General features: G+C 45.8%; 1 protein-coding gene across 2 annotated transcripts in view; it reads left to right on the top strand.

Annotated features, from left to right (window-relative positions):
* Positions 1-17,288, top strand: part of LDB2 (LIM domain binding 2) — a 511,700-nt gene that overhangs the window by 46,290 nt on the left and 448,122 nt on the right. The window lies entirely within an intron of this gene.

The raw sequence follows: 17,288 nt of genomic DNA, 5'->3' as shown, positions 1-17,288 counted from the left end.
AGCAAAAAAAACTTTCAAAAAATCATATACATAAAATAGAATCAACTTTTTTTTTTTTGCAAACATTTTTATAGCTACCGTGTATAAGCAGCGTTGAAGTAAGTGTGGGGAGGTTGACCTGACAGAGGCACTCAGATCAAGAAAGAGGGTGCCATATTGAGAGTGACCATTAGAGGGCAGTGGGGAGCTTGTAAAGGGTAGTTATATAACTGCCATGAGAGAGGTTATGTAACTGCCAGAGGTCGAGGTCACTCTCATTGGTCAGAGGTGACTGTCAGGTGACAGTGGGCGTGGCTACCTAGGCTGTGAGTATAAAGACTGAGGTAAGCTTCTAGAAGCTTCAGTCAGCCAGGGGAGCTCACAAGAAAGGAGGGTCTGCTGTTAGGAGAGAGCCTGACAGTGAAGATGGTCACGGGGGGTGACCCAATAGACGGTGGCAGCAGACAGTGACACCCTGAGGGTGAGGACAATGGTGTACTCTGGGTGGTGAAGCGCTGTGGTGAAGGTGCCTAGGGCAGCCACAGCGAAGAGAACCACAGGGGACACCACGACGGTGACAGTAAAGGTACCCGGGTCTGTGTGAGAAGCAATTCCCAAAAGTCCTGTCATGGTCTGTGGAGGTTGTTAAAGGAGTTGGTGAATAAAATGCAGACCTGTTGAATACGCTTTCTTGTCTCAGTCTCCAGTCTGTCTGCGTCAAGAGGTGGGTCACCCCCCCCAGCCTGTTGGATCAGCACCACCTAAGCACATCACACCTTCCCCGCCTATCAGCCTCAGCAGCACCACCTCATTACCCATCCTCGCCACCTCGCTCAGCCCGACCCTACATAAGTATCGGAGGATTTATGTGCGCGATATATTGCGATATCACCAGGACACATGAATCACGAGATCTCCATCTTATACTGCAACTGCAGTCCGACCCCTAATGGGATCCCTCAATGTAAAGTTCACGCTCAGCTCTCCCCTCTGTATATAAGTAGACAGATTATACTAGAAAAAGGACAATAATATGAGAATCTGTTTTGAAAAGTTTTTTTTCCCTTTTGTAGAAACCTATTTTAGGTTCCAAAAAATGATATAGAGACCATGGAGTCAAAATAGAGCGGAGTAAAAAGTCACGTGTGTGCACCTACCCCTTGACTAAGCCCTGCTTAAATATGTTATGTATCTTTTTTTATAAGGCTCCCCACAATATTTTGCGTTGACATTTTTAGTTATAATCTTTAAAAGAAAATTCTTTTCAAAAGGTTGTTCAGCCATAAACCCCCCCAGAAAACAGCTATGAATGAACAAGTTATACTCATTCTACTAACTTCCTAGAATCTCACCATTCTGAGTCCGTTCCCTGCCGGTCTCTTAATTTCTCTGTAGCTGGTCGCAAAACATCTAACCACTTGACCATGCCAGCCAACTAGTGACTGGCTGCAGCAGTCACATAGACATAAATCGCATGATTTGGGTGAGTATAGAGACCAGTGGGAGTGGCGGCAGATGATTATGACTCTGGCATCTAGGGATGGACTGGACCACCGGACGATTGGGCCATCCTCCGGTGGGCCATGGCTCTTCAGAATGTAATGTTCTTCTTGCAGAGGAGAAAACAGCTAGTCACTGTAAACTTCAGAGGTGTGGGCGGGGTTATTCACAGCTCAGCATTCTAAGCACTGCTACATGTACAGCCCAGCAAGTGATACATCCCCCTGCCTCCTCTAGGTCCCAGATGTGCTGTTGCCTTGTACACCCCTTTCTTGAGTTTTGAATGCCACAAATTCATTTACTGAAAACAGAAGAAAATTGTTTGTTGGGTGGAACATAGACTAAAATGCAGTTATGCCGCTGTTCCTTGGATTTTGTGCTTACTGTTCAGTAACTATGGGTGACTATTAGTGGCGAGCAGATCGATTTACGGGAATCCGGTCCAGCAGCCAGATCGGTGGTTCTTGGTGGGAAGATGTGGCTAGCATTTGATTCATCAGGGCTGACGTGATGTCATCTGTGCAACCCATCCCAGGAAGGGGGACATAATTACAGGATGGTGTAACGATGGGAATATCACAGGATGGGGAACACTATTACAGGATCTTTATTGCAGGATAGAGACCATTACAGAGGACATTGTTACAGGGGCCCATACATCTGACCAAAATGCTCGTGAGGGCCTAGGGCCAAATTTTGCACTGAGCCCCACTGCTTCCATATATACATAATTTATTCTGAGATTGTCTTATTTTGTGACACATTGTACTTTGTCACTGGTAAAAGTGATTTGCGATTATTTATGAAACTTTGTAAAATTTGATCAAAATGTGCAATTTTTTACATTTTAAAAGCAAAAATAATAACAGCAATTCAGGATATTTTTTCATGTTTTGCTACTTTTGCGCAATAACAGCAAAAAAAAAAGTTCTGAGAGCTAGAACTTTTGAATTTTTCCATTGAAAGAGCGGGGATGAGACGCCATGTTCACTGATGTTCTTTTTATTTACAGATGTCTTTTTGATTTCATTTCCTTCTACTTTGTGTTTGTGTGGTGGAATGATGAAAAAACAGCCCTTTGCTTTGTTTTTAATGGCGTTCACTGCAGGGTTTCTTCTGTCCTGTATCTTGTGGAGTTTTTTTTAATATTCTCTCAACTTTTTTGAACTTTTTTTTTAATTTAATTCCATTATGGGACTTGAACACGTCATTGAATAATCACTGGTCTAATATCCTGCAGCAGCCCCAGGCATTACATGTTTTCTACTGTTATATGACTAAGGCTGCTTTTACACTTACCGTGTTTTTGCGGGCCAATTTTGCGGCCCCGATAGATTTCTATGGGGCCACAAAGTCGGCCCGCAAAAATTCCATGGTGCGCTGTGTGCCGTACAGCCGTGATAAAAGATTGAGCTTGCACGATCTTTTATACAGCGTACGGACATGGCCCCCATTGTAAATCAATGGGGCCGCAAAAACAAACGGAATTTTTTTTTTTTGCGGTGCACAGTGACTTCCAGTTTTGCGGATCGACTTTTTTTTTCCAATACTATTTCCAAAGTATTGGAAAAATGAAAAACGGCGATCCACAAACTTTTTTATGGTACGTTATGGCGGCAGACCACAAAAAATGCGGTAACACAGCCCACAAAAGCGGGCCGCAATAACGGACAGCAAAAAAAGCAGTAAGTGTAAAAATAGCCTAAAGTGAATGACCCTTTTCTAATTGCATAAGTCCATATTGTTTTCGCAGTATAGTACACATGTGTCTAATTTCCACCAGTTTTTTTTTTGGCACTCACACAATTGTTATAGGTATTCATGTGATATTTATCTTATTTGGCCATTCTCTTCGATTTACGGACCTATTATATAGGCAAGCATTTTATAAGAAAAGCTACCCTTCAGGGATCGCTGTTATGTCATAGGAGTTTTCTTCCAGGCTTGGGGTTCAAGTCTGCAGTCACTTTATGTGAATCCTCACAGCGAGCAGTGTGTGCCCTGTCAGGATTCTTCGGTGTCTGCACCAACAGAGACCAGGCACGTGACCTCAAGTATGTGACTTGCATATATGCGATCATGCGCCGACTGGAAGTGCGCCAGCACAGGAAAATCCTGACAGTGTGCTCTGTGTGTGCTGTGAAGATTCACAAGTCTGGAGTCACATGGATAGACTGCAGACTTGTATCCCAAGCCTGAAGAACCTGTTTAATGCAAAACTAAAACTGAACATGCAGTACAGAAGGGAGAAGTGTCTTCAGAATTAATTCCTCTTGTGAGCTGATATACGCGAATCCGGCGCAGCTGACATCACTTTTCATTTTATAACAATCTAAGCTGTTTTTAGGTAAAGCAGTGTGTTTAAAGGAAATCTAACACCAGGCTTTTCTCACTTAGTCTGAGAACAGCATAATGTAGATACAGTGATCCTGACCTGATTCGAGCAATGTGTCACTTACTGGGCTGCTTGCTGTAGTTTTTATAAAATCAGCAGGAGATTATCACTAGAGTACTAGTAAACCTGCTGCCCTTTAGTCCTCCATATTAATAAGTTCTAAATAACCCCACCCCTACCACTGATTGGCTGCTTTCTGCCTTTGAACAATGTACACAGAAAGTTGCCAATCAGTGGTGTGGGTGGAGTTGCACACAACTGAGTATTCAGAGAACTGCTAGATTTCCACAGCATATAAAACAGTGATTTTATCAAAACTGCAGCAAGCAGCCCAGTAAGTGATATTTTGCTGGCATCAGGATTTCATCCCCTACATCATCCTGCTTACAGATGGAGTAGCAAAAATCTGGTGACAGGTCTCTTTAATTCTGAGAAAGTACATTATCACCTTTTGGCATCATACAAGTTTCTAGAGTTCTATAGTCAATGAATTATACAATATTTTGTTTTACTATTGGACTGAATATGCTTTTTTAGATTGGGATTTGTGCGTTGAACGATGACCTGGCATCATCCAGCAGATATAACAGATGCACGTGAAAGCTCCATCTTTACTTTAGAGAAAGCGGCTTCTCTCGAGTGTCCTTGCAGGGTACAGCCATCGAGAGAGAGGACATAAGAAATTGATTTCTCCTTGGTGATTTTTGCTTCGGATTTTTTTATTAACATACAAGAGATACAAAGTAGAAAAGAAACGTAATAGCAACGTATCCTGGAGCCGATGTCAAGCCGCCATCGAATCCTAAAGCTGCAAATGTTTTCAGCTCGGTATTTTTTTTTTTTTCGTGAAATGAAATTTATTTTCATGTTTTGTTTTTGAGTCAAGTTACTGGTATATTTATAAGTCTTTTGGGGCCTGTAAAATGCTGACAAGAAGTTTATGACCTTTAACAAGCTGTGGTGAGGCAGAAATAAGCTTTTTACTATATATGAAGTTGAAAGGAAAAAACAAAATGGTTTTGGTTAGTCCGCAGTCATTTTTCCTAAAAAGATCTTTTTTTTTTTCCATCGTGACCTCTTCTTGTTCTGTAATTGAACATTATTCTCTGGAAACCATTCGATGAAATGTAGGACGTGTGGTCGGACTGGCAAATGTTTTTGACATGCCGTGCTAAGTACCCTAAGGCCTCGTTCACAAGTCTGTTTTTCACTTACGTAGGTTTCTCACATGTCTGTTTTTTTGTGGACCGTGTGTCCACAAAAAAAATCACGGAAATATGTCTGCTTTTGATTCAAGTCATTGGTCAAAAGTAGCCGGATGGCAATGAATAGGATAAACATTCAAAAGGGATAGGAGAAGCTTTGCAATATATTTATTTTTTCTCCATACGTGAAAATCACTGATGGAAACACTGATGGTAAAAATTGACCCACGGAACAGACACTGATGAAATTTTGGCCATTTTTGTTTTCGTGAAAAAGCACTGATGTCTGAATGAGGCCTGTTATGAATGAGTCACCGTAGGAGGCAAAAACAGAAATACTAGCTAAGTCCAGAAAACCAGAGAAGTTGGCAGCTATCGAATTACAGACCCCTGAACCTATCAACAACAACTAGCAGTAGCCGTGGGGGGTTTCTACGGTGCCCTAGACCCCTCGATCACAGCCGGAGAACTACATAAGCCTAAAGACAGAAAGGGAAATCTAAACTGCCCCAGAGCAGACCCCAGAGCAATAGGCAGCCCCCAACATATAATGACGGTGAAGCAAGATGAAAAAACACACACACAGATAGAAAGATAGGCTGAGCAAAAGATGGGGCCCAAGCTAACTACATAGGACAGGATAGGAAAGCTGCTGTCTGTAATCCGCCAAAACTCTATCAAAACAAGAGCCAACAGCTGATAGGGAAAAAAACCCAGAAGACACTAGGCTTCAAAAAGACTATATCAGCACTCGGGTATCTTCTGAAGACAGAGCAAAAAGGTATTCAGCTCACCCCAGCAGGGAATGGCAGAAATCCAGAAAAACAAGGAAAAACAAAACCAAAACACAAATGCAAAAGGCAGAGCAGAAAACTTAGCTTTTGAGGAGCAGGAATCAGACTGGTCTCCTAGAATCCCTCAGAGAGATCACCAGCAAGGCAGAAGGGCGTCAGCTGCCTTATATCCAGTCAGCAATTCCCGTCACCCAGTCATCATCATCCTGCCCAGATGCTTGGTAATCAGTCTCACTACCTTCCTTCAGCAGAAGAGGGAGTTCTTCAGACCTCAATGGTGAAGGGGAAAATGAACTCACAACAGAGGCCGTATGGTGAACACCTGTATAATGGTGAAAGGAATGAGAACAATTTCAGATGCAGTAGGGGTGGACGGAGCTTTCAGGCACTGGGGTAATGCCCAAAGGTCCACCACTACTAGATGAGGCACACATGATAAACACTGCTCACAGTCATTGTATTCTGAGGACCACTCTCGGTCTGCCTTGTACTTAGTAATTATATATTTTCTGCACTACTTATCTGTGAGCAGTTCTATATCAGCAAGGCAAGCTTGAAAGTTATGGATGCCTCTGGGAATAAAACAATGGTGAATGCCCTTTACCCAGTAGCAACTAAAGGGGTTGTCCAGGACTTTAACATTGATGGAGTATCCTTAGGATAGGTCATCAATGTCGATCGGTGGGGGTGCGACACTTGGCACACCTGCCAATCACCTGTGTCCTGTGCTGGCGGCTGCCGTTCCTGCTCAGATAGAGAGGTGCACAGTACAGCTCCGACAACAGAATAGTGGCCGCGGCTGGGTACTGTACATCCACCCTCTATGGTTTTGAATAAGGGACGGATAAGTAGTTCCGACTGCGGCCACTAGACAGATGACGGAGCTAAGCAGTGTCGGTCGCCGCCAACTGCGAGAACAGCTGATCGTCGAGGGTGGCAAGTGTTGCACCCCCACCAATCAGACTTTGATAACATATCCTAAGGCTAGGCCATTGATATCAAAGTGTCAAACAACCGCTTAGAGATCCTAAGGAGGTATATGAAGTGTTGGTTTAAAAGACATTGCAAAGCCACAGCATTGGTGCCCAGAAATTGCTTGTGACTAATTAACAAAACTTAAATTGACATGCTGCAGTCTTCCCCTAACTCATATAGGCTGTACCGTAATTTCTATTGAAAATACTGTACTTTTGCACATCCAGAGCTTTTTCAAATTTCAGTTGTAGATGCAGCATTCTGATAGAGGGAGATTCAAAACTCATTTTTATTAGACAATTGATTTGACGTAGCAGATAAATTTGTTTCTTGATATGAGATTCTACAATTCCATGTACTACATGTTTATAAAAGGAACCTATAGTGGTGGCAATCTCGATACTGAGATTTCCTGAATACAATGCCAAAACTTAATGACATTTACTAAGAAAAGAGGACTGTTTGTGCCATGCAACAGTCTTCAGGGCTCATCTGTTGAGGTGGTATTCTCTGAACTGTATGTCACTGTCAACAGCACGGACTAGAGGAGATGAAGAAGAAAAGCTGGTCTTACAAGATGGCGCGTGGATCAGCGAAGATCAAGTCAGAATGTTATGCATGATGGTGACAGACCGACATGTGGAGCAGGAAGTACCAGATAAAGGAGGGCCAGGTATGAGGGTAGACATGAGACCATCAGATGTATAGACAATATGGAACTTGCAGCAGGCAAATGGTTAATAGCAAAGATGTTAGCAATCAGAAACTTTCAGCAAGCAAATGGCTGGTAGCAGAGATTTAGCATTCTGAAACTTGATTATCACAGGATAGCAGTAATGTATTTATTGGCAAACTGGTTACTTGCAAGGAAGTAGTTGCAGATTGTTGGATAGCCGGTCGGAGTTTGCTGGTACAGTGATCAGACAGCTGAGGGAAGTGGATGAAAAGACAAACTCCTGGAATACATGTGGTAGCTGAAAGCTATGCTTCTTGTATACTCAGACAGCATATGGCTGCCTGAGCCGACATTAAAAGGTTTTGGATGATGATGTCAGTGATTCTATCAGATTACTACAGTAATCTAGTGTAGACAACCCCATAAGGAGTCGTATATGAAGGGAAAAAAGCAAAGCCTGACGCCTGAGCCAGAACAGGTGAGTAACAAAGTCTATTCTAGTAGTGCAGTTTTCATTATATTTCTCGACATGGCGTTGATTAATATGGAGCATACTTCAAAAAAAATCATTAGGTAAGTGGAGGAAACTTTTATGCAAAAGTACAGCAGAAGCTTCAGAAAAGCAGAGTTAATGCAACACACCCCTTCCTATATGTAGTTTAGGAAATGTATCAGTGAAGGTAGGGATTAAAGTGTGGGGCATACATATTGTAGCACCAATGTCCATAAGTTACATAGTCAATTATAGCAATGCAATGAACTTCTTATAGCAAGGACACGGCTGTCGCTTAGCACCTGCTCCCTGTTAGGAGAATCGAGAAGACATTGCTCTTGCTGTAACTTGAGGTTAACAAGCTAAATGCTAGAAAACAAGAGGGTTGAGAATGATATGAAGACATGAATTGTTGATCCTGTTATTGAAACTGTAAGTCACACCATATTGAAATCAGCAAAAAGTTACATTTGCTAGGTTTCTAAGACGAACATTAACTCGTTCATTCATCAAACCCATTAGATTTATAAACATTCATCAATTCCAGATCGATATACTAGTTAAACCCAACCAGTGCAGATCTCTACTGAGTGCTGAGACGGGCAATGGGATCATAAATGGCCGTACCCTGGCGCAATGTATTACTGTATGTTATGGGTTCTCTTCTGGACCACATTTCAGTGTATCACATAAGTGAAGTTTACACGTTATAATATTTCTTCACAAAAGAAAAAGTAATTGATGAGTCTGTGAAGACAATGCTGTTGCAGAAAGTATGTTATGAAAGCCAAAATACGTAATGTTTAAAAGCTTCTGTTTCAGTTAGCCCAGAATAGTATATACCGTATCCATTCAGTGGCTTGCATAAGTATTCACCCCCCCACCCCTTGTCTTTTTACATATTTTGTTACATTACAACCTGTGTTTAAATATTTTTGATATCCTATTTGTGTGTCATGCATCAGCACTTTATAGTCTAAGTTGGTGAAGTGAGAAAAATGGCATAAATTAAATTTATGGGATCAAATAACTAAAAATTTGCATGTGCATATGTATTCAACCCTTTCTGGTGCAAGCAATTACCTTCATAAATCACATGGTTAGTGACAGGACGTCCCCCTGTGTGTAATCTAAGCGTCACATGTCTGTTGGTATCTACACTTTACCTTTTCTGAAAGGCCAGAGAGAACTGCAACACTATTAAGCAAAAGGCACCACTAACCAAACACCATGAAGACCAAGGAGATCTCCAAACAAGTCAGGGACAAAGTTGTTGAGAAGTACAAATCAGGGTTGGGTTATAAAAAAGTATTCCAATCTCCAATGAACCAAGAAATCCATTATTATCAAATGGAAAGAACACGGTACCACAACAGACCTGCCAAGAGCGGGCCACCACCTAAACTCTCAGGCTGGAATTAATCAGAGAGGCAGCACAGAGACCAAATGCAACCCTTAACCTGCTGCAGAGTTCCCAAGCAGAGACCGGAATATCTGTCCATTTGACCACAATAAGCCCTACACTACTGTACATAGAGGTGGCCTTTATGGATAGAGTGCAGAAAAAAACCTTTAGGGTATGTGCACACGCTGCGGATTCTGCTGCAGATCCGCAGCAGATTTGGCCTCTGTGGATCCGCAGCAGTTCCGCAGACAGTGTACAGTACCATGTAAGTCTATGGGATTTACAATCCGCAGTGCACATGCTGCGGTTTTTTCACTGTGGAAAAGCTGCGGTTTTAAATCCTCAGAAAGAATTGACATGTCAACTCTTTCTGCGGATTCCGCTGCAGATTGATACCTATTCCATTTTCCAGGTGTCAAACCGAAGGGGAAAACCGCTGGCCAATCCGCAGGGAAAACCGCAGGTCAATTTACCTGCGGTTTTACCTGTGGATCCGCACGGAAAAATCCGCTGGTGAATCCGCAGAGTGTGCACATAGCCTTACGTAGGCTACTTTCACACTTGCACATTTTTGCGCTGCGTGCGCAGTGCAAACGCGCATAAAAAATGCATCATGCATTTTTATGCGTTTTCTTGGTTTTTGCTCTGGCTTTTACAAAAAAAGCATGCGTTAACAGGATGCATTTTGTGCACCCGGGCACACACTACAAAAAAACGCATGCACGTACAAACGCATAACAATGCGCACCCATGTTAAATATAGGAAAAAAAAGCTTGCGCGTGTATGCGCAAAAACGCAGCGCAAAAAAACTCAAGTGTGAAACCAGCCTTACACACAAAAAATGTATGACTTGTTTTGAGTTTGCCAACTCGCAGCTCGCCGGCGCCCCCCTTACCCTCAGGTCAGTCACGGAACTACACCTAGAATAATTAGTCGCCGGATGGGCTACTTGTTGTGCACTGGCTATTAGGCCGCTGCAGTGAGGGAATTATAAATGCTTTGGCCGCAGCCACATAATCAGCTTATAAAACCCCTTCCGTCACTGCCAGATAGCCCACCTAGCCAAACCACACTTCGCTGCCACCAGCTTCTGATTTTCTCTATTAATATTTAAAATTAATAAAGAGGTATGAAACCAACACAAATTAGTAGCGTAATTAGCTTATAGGCACGTGAATTCCTCACAGAGGAAGGAGACGGAACTAATAAATTTTATATTTACTCCAAAAGTAGGCAGTGTTTACAGAGATATAAAAAGATTTTACAATGGGAGACAATTAAAATATGTGCAATGCTAATACAACAAAAGGGGGGCTAAGAGAAGAAATAAAACTCACATGTTACTTAGAGCATTACAGGCAGAACCAGGCTGGTAGGAGGAGCCTAACATCACCATGCATTCGGGTCTTAGAGCAACTGCTTTCCAGGCTAGAGTGGGGCTGTCCAGTCTGAAAGTGACTTATACCCCTGAGCTTGTGACATCACTAAAGGAGCTGGTTTTTCGGCCCCCTCCCACAGCTTTCAGAGATACAATCTGGCTAAAAAACTTATAACAGTCATAACTTGGCTTGAGAACCTAGCAGAATAACGGCAGACACATCACCCAGCTTATCTTGAAATCAGCTTTCTACTGACTCCAAACACTGGCTGTCTGTTCCCCTCGGTTTAGGAGAAATCCATTTCTCTGGTTCTATCTATGCTATAATTTAGCAACAGGCGCTGTAGCGAAGTTTCATCAGAGCACGTTCTAAATATGTATCTGTTATTTTTCTGTCACGGATTGGGTCGGAGCTGCGGCCTCTTTAATATTTCCCACACACATGGGCTTAGACAAAGAAAATTTATCTCCTGGCTAATTAACATTCCTTGCAGTGAAGCGCTGCGGAATATGTTAGCGCTATATAAAAATAAAGATTATTATTATTATTATTGCAGTGAGGAGGGGGGGTCAGGAAGGAGTGAGTGGCTGTAGTCTCATGTTACAGTGAGTGTGTATGAAGTTGCAGGCAGAGGCGAACACAAAGCTGCAATGTGTGACAAGGGGGAAGGGGGGGTCGCTTGACTCTGTGCGGCTGTGAATCATTCTAGAGAGTGTAGAGAATGGAAGTGTCACGTCACCGTCAGACTCGGGGCCTGCTGTTCCGCCCTCAGCCACTAGGAGGCGACGGACTGTCACGCCGCCCTCGGGCTCGGGGCCTGCTGTCCAGGCCTCGGCTACCAGGAGGTGCCGGACTGACATGTCATCGTCGAATTCAGGGCCTGCTGTTCCGCCCTCAGCCACTGTGAGGCGCCGTGGCTCGCGCCTGAGTAATGGCGGCAACAGTGAAAGGGCTTCTGCGCAGGCGTCTAGTGGACACAGACTCCGCTCCTCTGTCAGTCATGAAGGGGTTGGTGCATCGTCATCAGGTCTGGTCCTGGGGGCGGTCCTGATGACATCATCAGCCCGGGAGCCTGTGAGGGATGACCTGATCCCTCAAATACCTTTGGACTGGGCTTGCAAGCCGCCGGATATATTCTTGGTTCCCCTGCGTGTTACTGTGTGAATTGCTGTTAACTGACTCTGACTTTTGCCTGGACTTCTGACTCTGCTTCTGCCTAACGATTCTGTACCTCTGCGACTCTCCTGGTTTATGACTCTGACTTCGGCCTGGATTCTGACTCTGCTTCTGCCTAACGATTCTGTACCTCTGCGACTCTCCTGGTTTATGACTCTGACTTCGGCCTGGATTCTGACTCTGCTTCTGCCTAACGATTCTGTACCTCTGCGACTCTCCTGGTTTATGACTCTGGCTTCGGCCTGGAATCTGACTCTGCTACTGTCTACTGTTTTTGTACCGTTGCTGCCTGACTGGTTTAGTCTCGGATATCATTGCCTCTGTGTCCTGTATTGGAACACCTTTCTGGCGACCGTCCTGCTCTGGTCATTGCTCCTATTCAGACAGCGCCTCCTGGGCTCTGCTATAAATCCAGATCCCTGTATAGGGGTAAAGGGTATCAGTGTTTCTCGGGGTGCTGTCTGGCTGCAGTCCAGACCGCAGGCAGACGTCACATGAAGATTCTGGAATGTTCCAGAAAAGTCATACATGATATTTTACATTATCGTTACAATATATTATACAAATGTTTCTTTCTTTAAAGGAAATCTGCATTAGGATCAAACCTCCTAAACCGTCTAGAGCAGGGGTGGGCAATTAATTTTCTTGAGGGGACACATGAGAGACCGTGACTGTTGTGGAGGGCCGAACCAGTAAGCCGAAATTAATTCTGCTCAATATTAATCTTGATATGTTATAATAATTATATTATTGATAATTTTATTAATATTAATTGTATCACTTAATATTGAGCAGAATTAAGTATGCTGACATCCCCTGTATATCGTTTGAACCCGACCACAGCCCCTACTGTACATCGTATGAGCCCCCAACAGCCCATTATATGTGACATGAGCCCCACACAGCCTTCTCCATGTGCGGCATGAGCCCCACACAGCTTCTCCCATATGCAGCATGAGCTCCACACAGCCTACCCATACACTGCATGAGCCCCACACAGCCTCCCCCATATGTTGCATGAACCCCACACAGCCTCCCAATATACGGCATGAGCCCCACACAGCCTCTCCATATACTGCATTAGCCCCACACAGCCTCCCTATATACACTGCATGAGCCCCACACAGCCTCACTATATATACTGCATGAGCCCCACACCGCCTCCCCATATACTGCATGAGCCCCACACAGCCTCCCTATATACACTGCATGAGCCCCACACAGCCTCACTATATATACTGCATGAGTCCCACACAGCCTCCCCATATACTGCATGAGCCCCACACAGCCTCCCTATATATGCACTGCATGAACCCCACACAGCCTCCATATATACACTGCCTGAGCCCCTCACAGCCTCCCTATATATACTGCCTGAGCCCCACACTGCCTCTGGGTTGCCACCATCCCAGGGCTGTGGGGTACTCGGTACTGGGCTGGTGTCAGTGGGATATGTCACAGCAGCGGTGACCCGGTCCGTGGCCCTGGGCGCCCAAGTAATGGCGGGATTGTGGTGTAATGGAATGGAATAGTTCGTGACACCACCTGTGGTGTTCGGCAAGGGAGATGTTAAGCCGACGCTGCAGACAGATCCTCTAGGACAGATGGTGTGATGCAGCAATGGTGGTATAGCCCTCAACAGACAGGGCTGTTGTCCCAGGGCAGTGTAGATGCGGGGACACTTTGATGGTGTAGTGTCTGGCGCAGGGGATGTGAGGAATGTTGGTACCCAGATGTAGCAGTGCTGGCGGTGTGGGTGCACAATTGAATGGAAGACACCAGGGCTTGTAGTTCCAAAGCTTTTCTCACAGTTCGTGGTACACACTGATGCCTGCCTCCGTGCCGTGTCCTCCGGGGCAGAGACTCCATCAACCTCCCGGGCAAGTCAGGCTTCTCCTCTCCAACACTCCGCCAACATGTACCTTTCCTGAACGACTCTTCTATTGCGCCTTTAGTGTGAAGAGCTCCAGTACCGTGGTACGCTGAAGTTCCTCCTGTCAGATGTTCCTAACAACTCTACTTGTATGACAGACAGCTGTAGTCTCTATCGGGGACTCCCTTCTCCGGAATCCTGGCTCTCTATTCAATTGCTGTTGTGCCCCAAGTCTTAGATGGGAGTAGTGCATTTACAGCCCACTACTCAACCGGTGTCTGCTGCAGAACCATAAGTGTCCATACAACCTCGGGGACTGGGCCCCGGCCTTGAGCTGAGAACCTATAGGCAGGGTTCCTCTTCCAACCCACAACTCCTCTCTGTTCTCCTACTCCTTCGTTCAGCGCTGTTCCTTCTCTCTCTTATGGAAGTTTAGGTTGCAGTTCTACGTCTTTCTCCTTCTGTTCCTTTCCAGTGCCAGCTGACTCAGATCACAGAGACAGCTGCAGCACTTCTTCTTCTCTTCCTCTCCAAGGGAGCTCATTCCACTAAGACCAGTCCTCAGCCTCTCCTGACTGTCTTCCTCCACCTTGACCTCCCGTCAGGCTGACCTCCTGTCAGCCTGCTATCTGACTCAGACTCCCCGTCTGACTGACTTCAGACTCACCTGTAATTCTAAACCTTCCCATCCTTTTATATATCTCAACTCCACTCACCTCCCAGCACATCTCGTGTTACGAAGCCAGGAACCATGAAAGGTACTCTGCTACCCTCTAAGCATGAAGCCGCAATCTGGTCCTGCTGAACTATCCTGTGTGTGGGATGCAGGTGTTGGAGTGTGGAAAGGAGCTCCCAACTTACCTAGGCGATGGGGCACTACAACTTAGGAGAAGGAGCAGTACCCCTTTGGCGACTGAGCCTCAGGGGCGCCACACCTCCCCATATACTGCATGAGCCCCACACAGCCTCCCTATATACACTGCATGAGCCCCACACAGCCTCCCTATATACTGCATGAGCCCCACACAGCCTCCCTATATATACTGCCTGAGCCCCACACTATCTCCCGATATACTGTATGAGCTCCACACAGCCTCCCTATATACACTGCATGAGCCCCACACAGCCTCCCCATATACTGCATGAGCCCCACACAGCCTCCCTATATACACTGAATGAGCCCCACACAGCCTCTCTATATATACTGCATGTCGCCACCATAGCCTCCCCATGTGCAGCATGTCACCCCCATAGCCTCACCATGTGCAGCATGTTGCCTCCATATGCCACACCATGTGCCGCATGTTGCCCCTTATGCAGCATGTCACCCCCATATGCAGCACCATGTGCAGTATGTAACTCCCCCTATGTGCAGCACCATGTCACTCCCCCTATGTGCAGCACCATGTCACTCCCCCTATGTGCAGCACCATGTCACTCCCCCTATGTGCAGCACCATGTCACTCCCCCTATGTGCAGCACCATGTCACTCCCCTATGTGCCGCACCATGTCACTCCCCCTATATACAGGACCATGTCACTCCCCCCTATGTACAGCACCATGTCACTCCCCCTATGTGCAGCACCATGTCACTCCCCCTATGTGCAGCACCATGTCACTCCCCCTATGTGCAGCACCATGTCACTCCCCCTATGTGCAGCACCATGTCACTCCCCCCTTTGTGCAGCACCATGTCACTCCCCCCTATGTGCAGCACCATGTCACTACCCCCTATGTGCAGCACCATGTCACTACCCCCTATGTGCAGCACCATGTCACTACCCCCTATGTGCAGCACCATGTCACTCCCCCTATGTGCAGCACCATGTCACTCCCCCTATGTGCAGCACCATGTCACTCCCCCTATGTGCCGCACCATGTCACTCCCCCCTATATACAGGGCCATGTCACTCCCCCCAATGTGCAGCAACATGTCACTCCCCCCTATGTGCAGCACCATGTCACTCCCCCTATGTGCAGCACCATGTCACTCCCCCTTTGTGCAGCACCATGTCACTCCCCCTATGTGCAGCACCATGTCACTCCCCCCTTTGTGCAGCACCATGTCACTCCCCCCTTTGTGCAGCACCATGTCACTCCCCCCTTTGTGCAGCACCATGTCACTCCCCCCTTTGTGCAGCACCATGTCACTCCCCCTATGTGCAGCACCATGTCACTACCCCCTATGTGCAGCACCATATCACTCCCCCTATGTGCAGCACCATGTCACTACTGTAGTGAAACCTCCACCAGGGGGAGCTGGTGAGGGAAGAGAGGTTATACACTAAGAGCAGCAACCCTGAGCAACAGCACAGGTGCCACAGGTAACGAGAGAGAATAGTCAGACGAACCGAGTCAGAAACTAACAGGAGCAGACGTACCAGAAGGAGCAGCAATACACGTAGTCAAAATACCAAAGCCGAGAGTCAGAAAGCCAGAACATGAGCACGGGGTCCAAAACGTGAGGCGAAATACGTGGTCGGGGTACAAGCCAGGGAGTCAGATGCCAGAGAGGGAACGTAACAGCAGAAACGAATACCAAGAGACGGGGTCAGAAATCAGTCCGGGTCATACACGTGAATATCAGTCAAAGGCAGGAGGATCACCAGGGTACAAGGGTCAGCGGCTCTAAACTGCAAGCTTGAGCTATCACTAACACTGGTCAGCAGGCTGTGAGGGATTGAAATAGCCCAGCTAGCTCCAGAACGAGGCTGAGGAGTGTAACCCCCCGCATGACCAGTCCAGAGTGAAGACAGCAGAAGATAAACTCCAGACTGGACCATGACAACTACCCCCTATGTGCAGCACCATGTCACTCCCCCTATGTGCAGCACCATGTCACTCCCCCTATGTGCAGCACCATGTCACTCCCCCTATGTGCAGCACCATGTCACCTCCCTTTGTCACCTCCCTCCCATGCATAAGACCATGACAAAGATGTGCAGTACTGTCAGTGACCGGCTACTTCATCCTAAATGTGAGAGGGAGCGCTATCGAAAGTCCTTCCTTCCTGCTGCAGTTAGGCTGTATAACCAGCACTGTCCAAAACGGAATCATAGAATCATAGAATCATAGAGTTGGAAGGGACCTCCTGGGCCATCTGGTCCAACCCCCTGCTCAAAGCAGGATTCGCTAAATCATCCCAGTCAGATGTCTGTCCAGCCTCTGTTTGAAGACATCCATTGAAGGAGAACTCACCACTTCTCATGGCAGCTTGTTCCACTCATTGATCACTCTAACTGTCAAAAAGTTTTTTCTAATATCTAATCTGTGTCTCCTCCCATTCAGTTTCATCCCATTGCTTCTAGTCTTTCCTTGTGCAAATGAGAAAAAAGTTGATCCTTCTACAATGTGACAGCCCTTTAGATATTTGTAGACAGCTATTAAGTCTCCTCTCAGTCTTCTCTTTTGCAAACTAAACAATCCCAAATCCTAC

Source organism: Dendrobates tinctorius, unplaced genomic scaffold, assembly GCF_039654945.1.
Source record: "Dendrobates tinctorius isolate UK_male_01 unplaced genomic scaffold, ASM3965494v1 ptg000039l, whole genome shotgun sequence".
Classification (NCBI taxonomy): Eukaryota; Metazoa; Chordata; class Amphibia; order Anura; family Dendrobatidae; genus Dendrobates; species Dendrobates tinctorius.
This window is presented reverse-complemented; position numbering and strand designations above follow the sequence as displayed.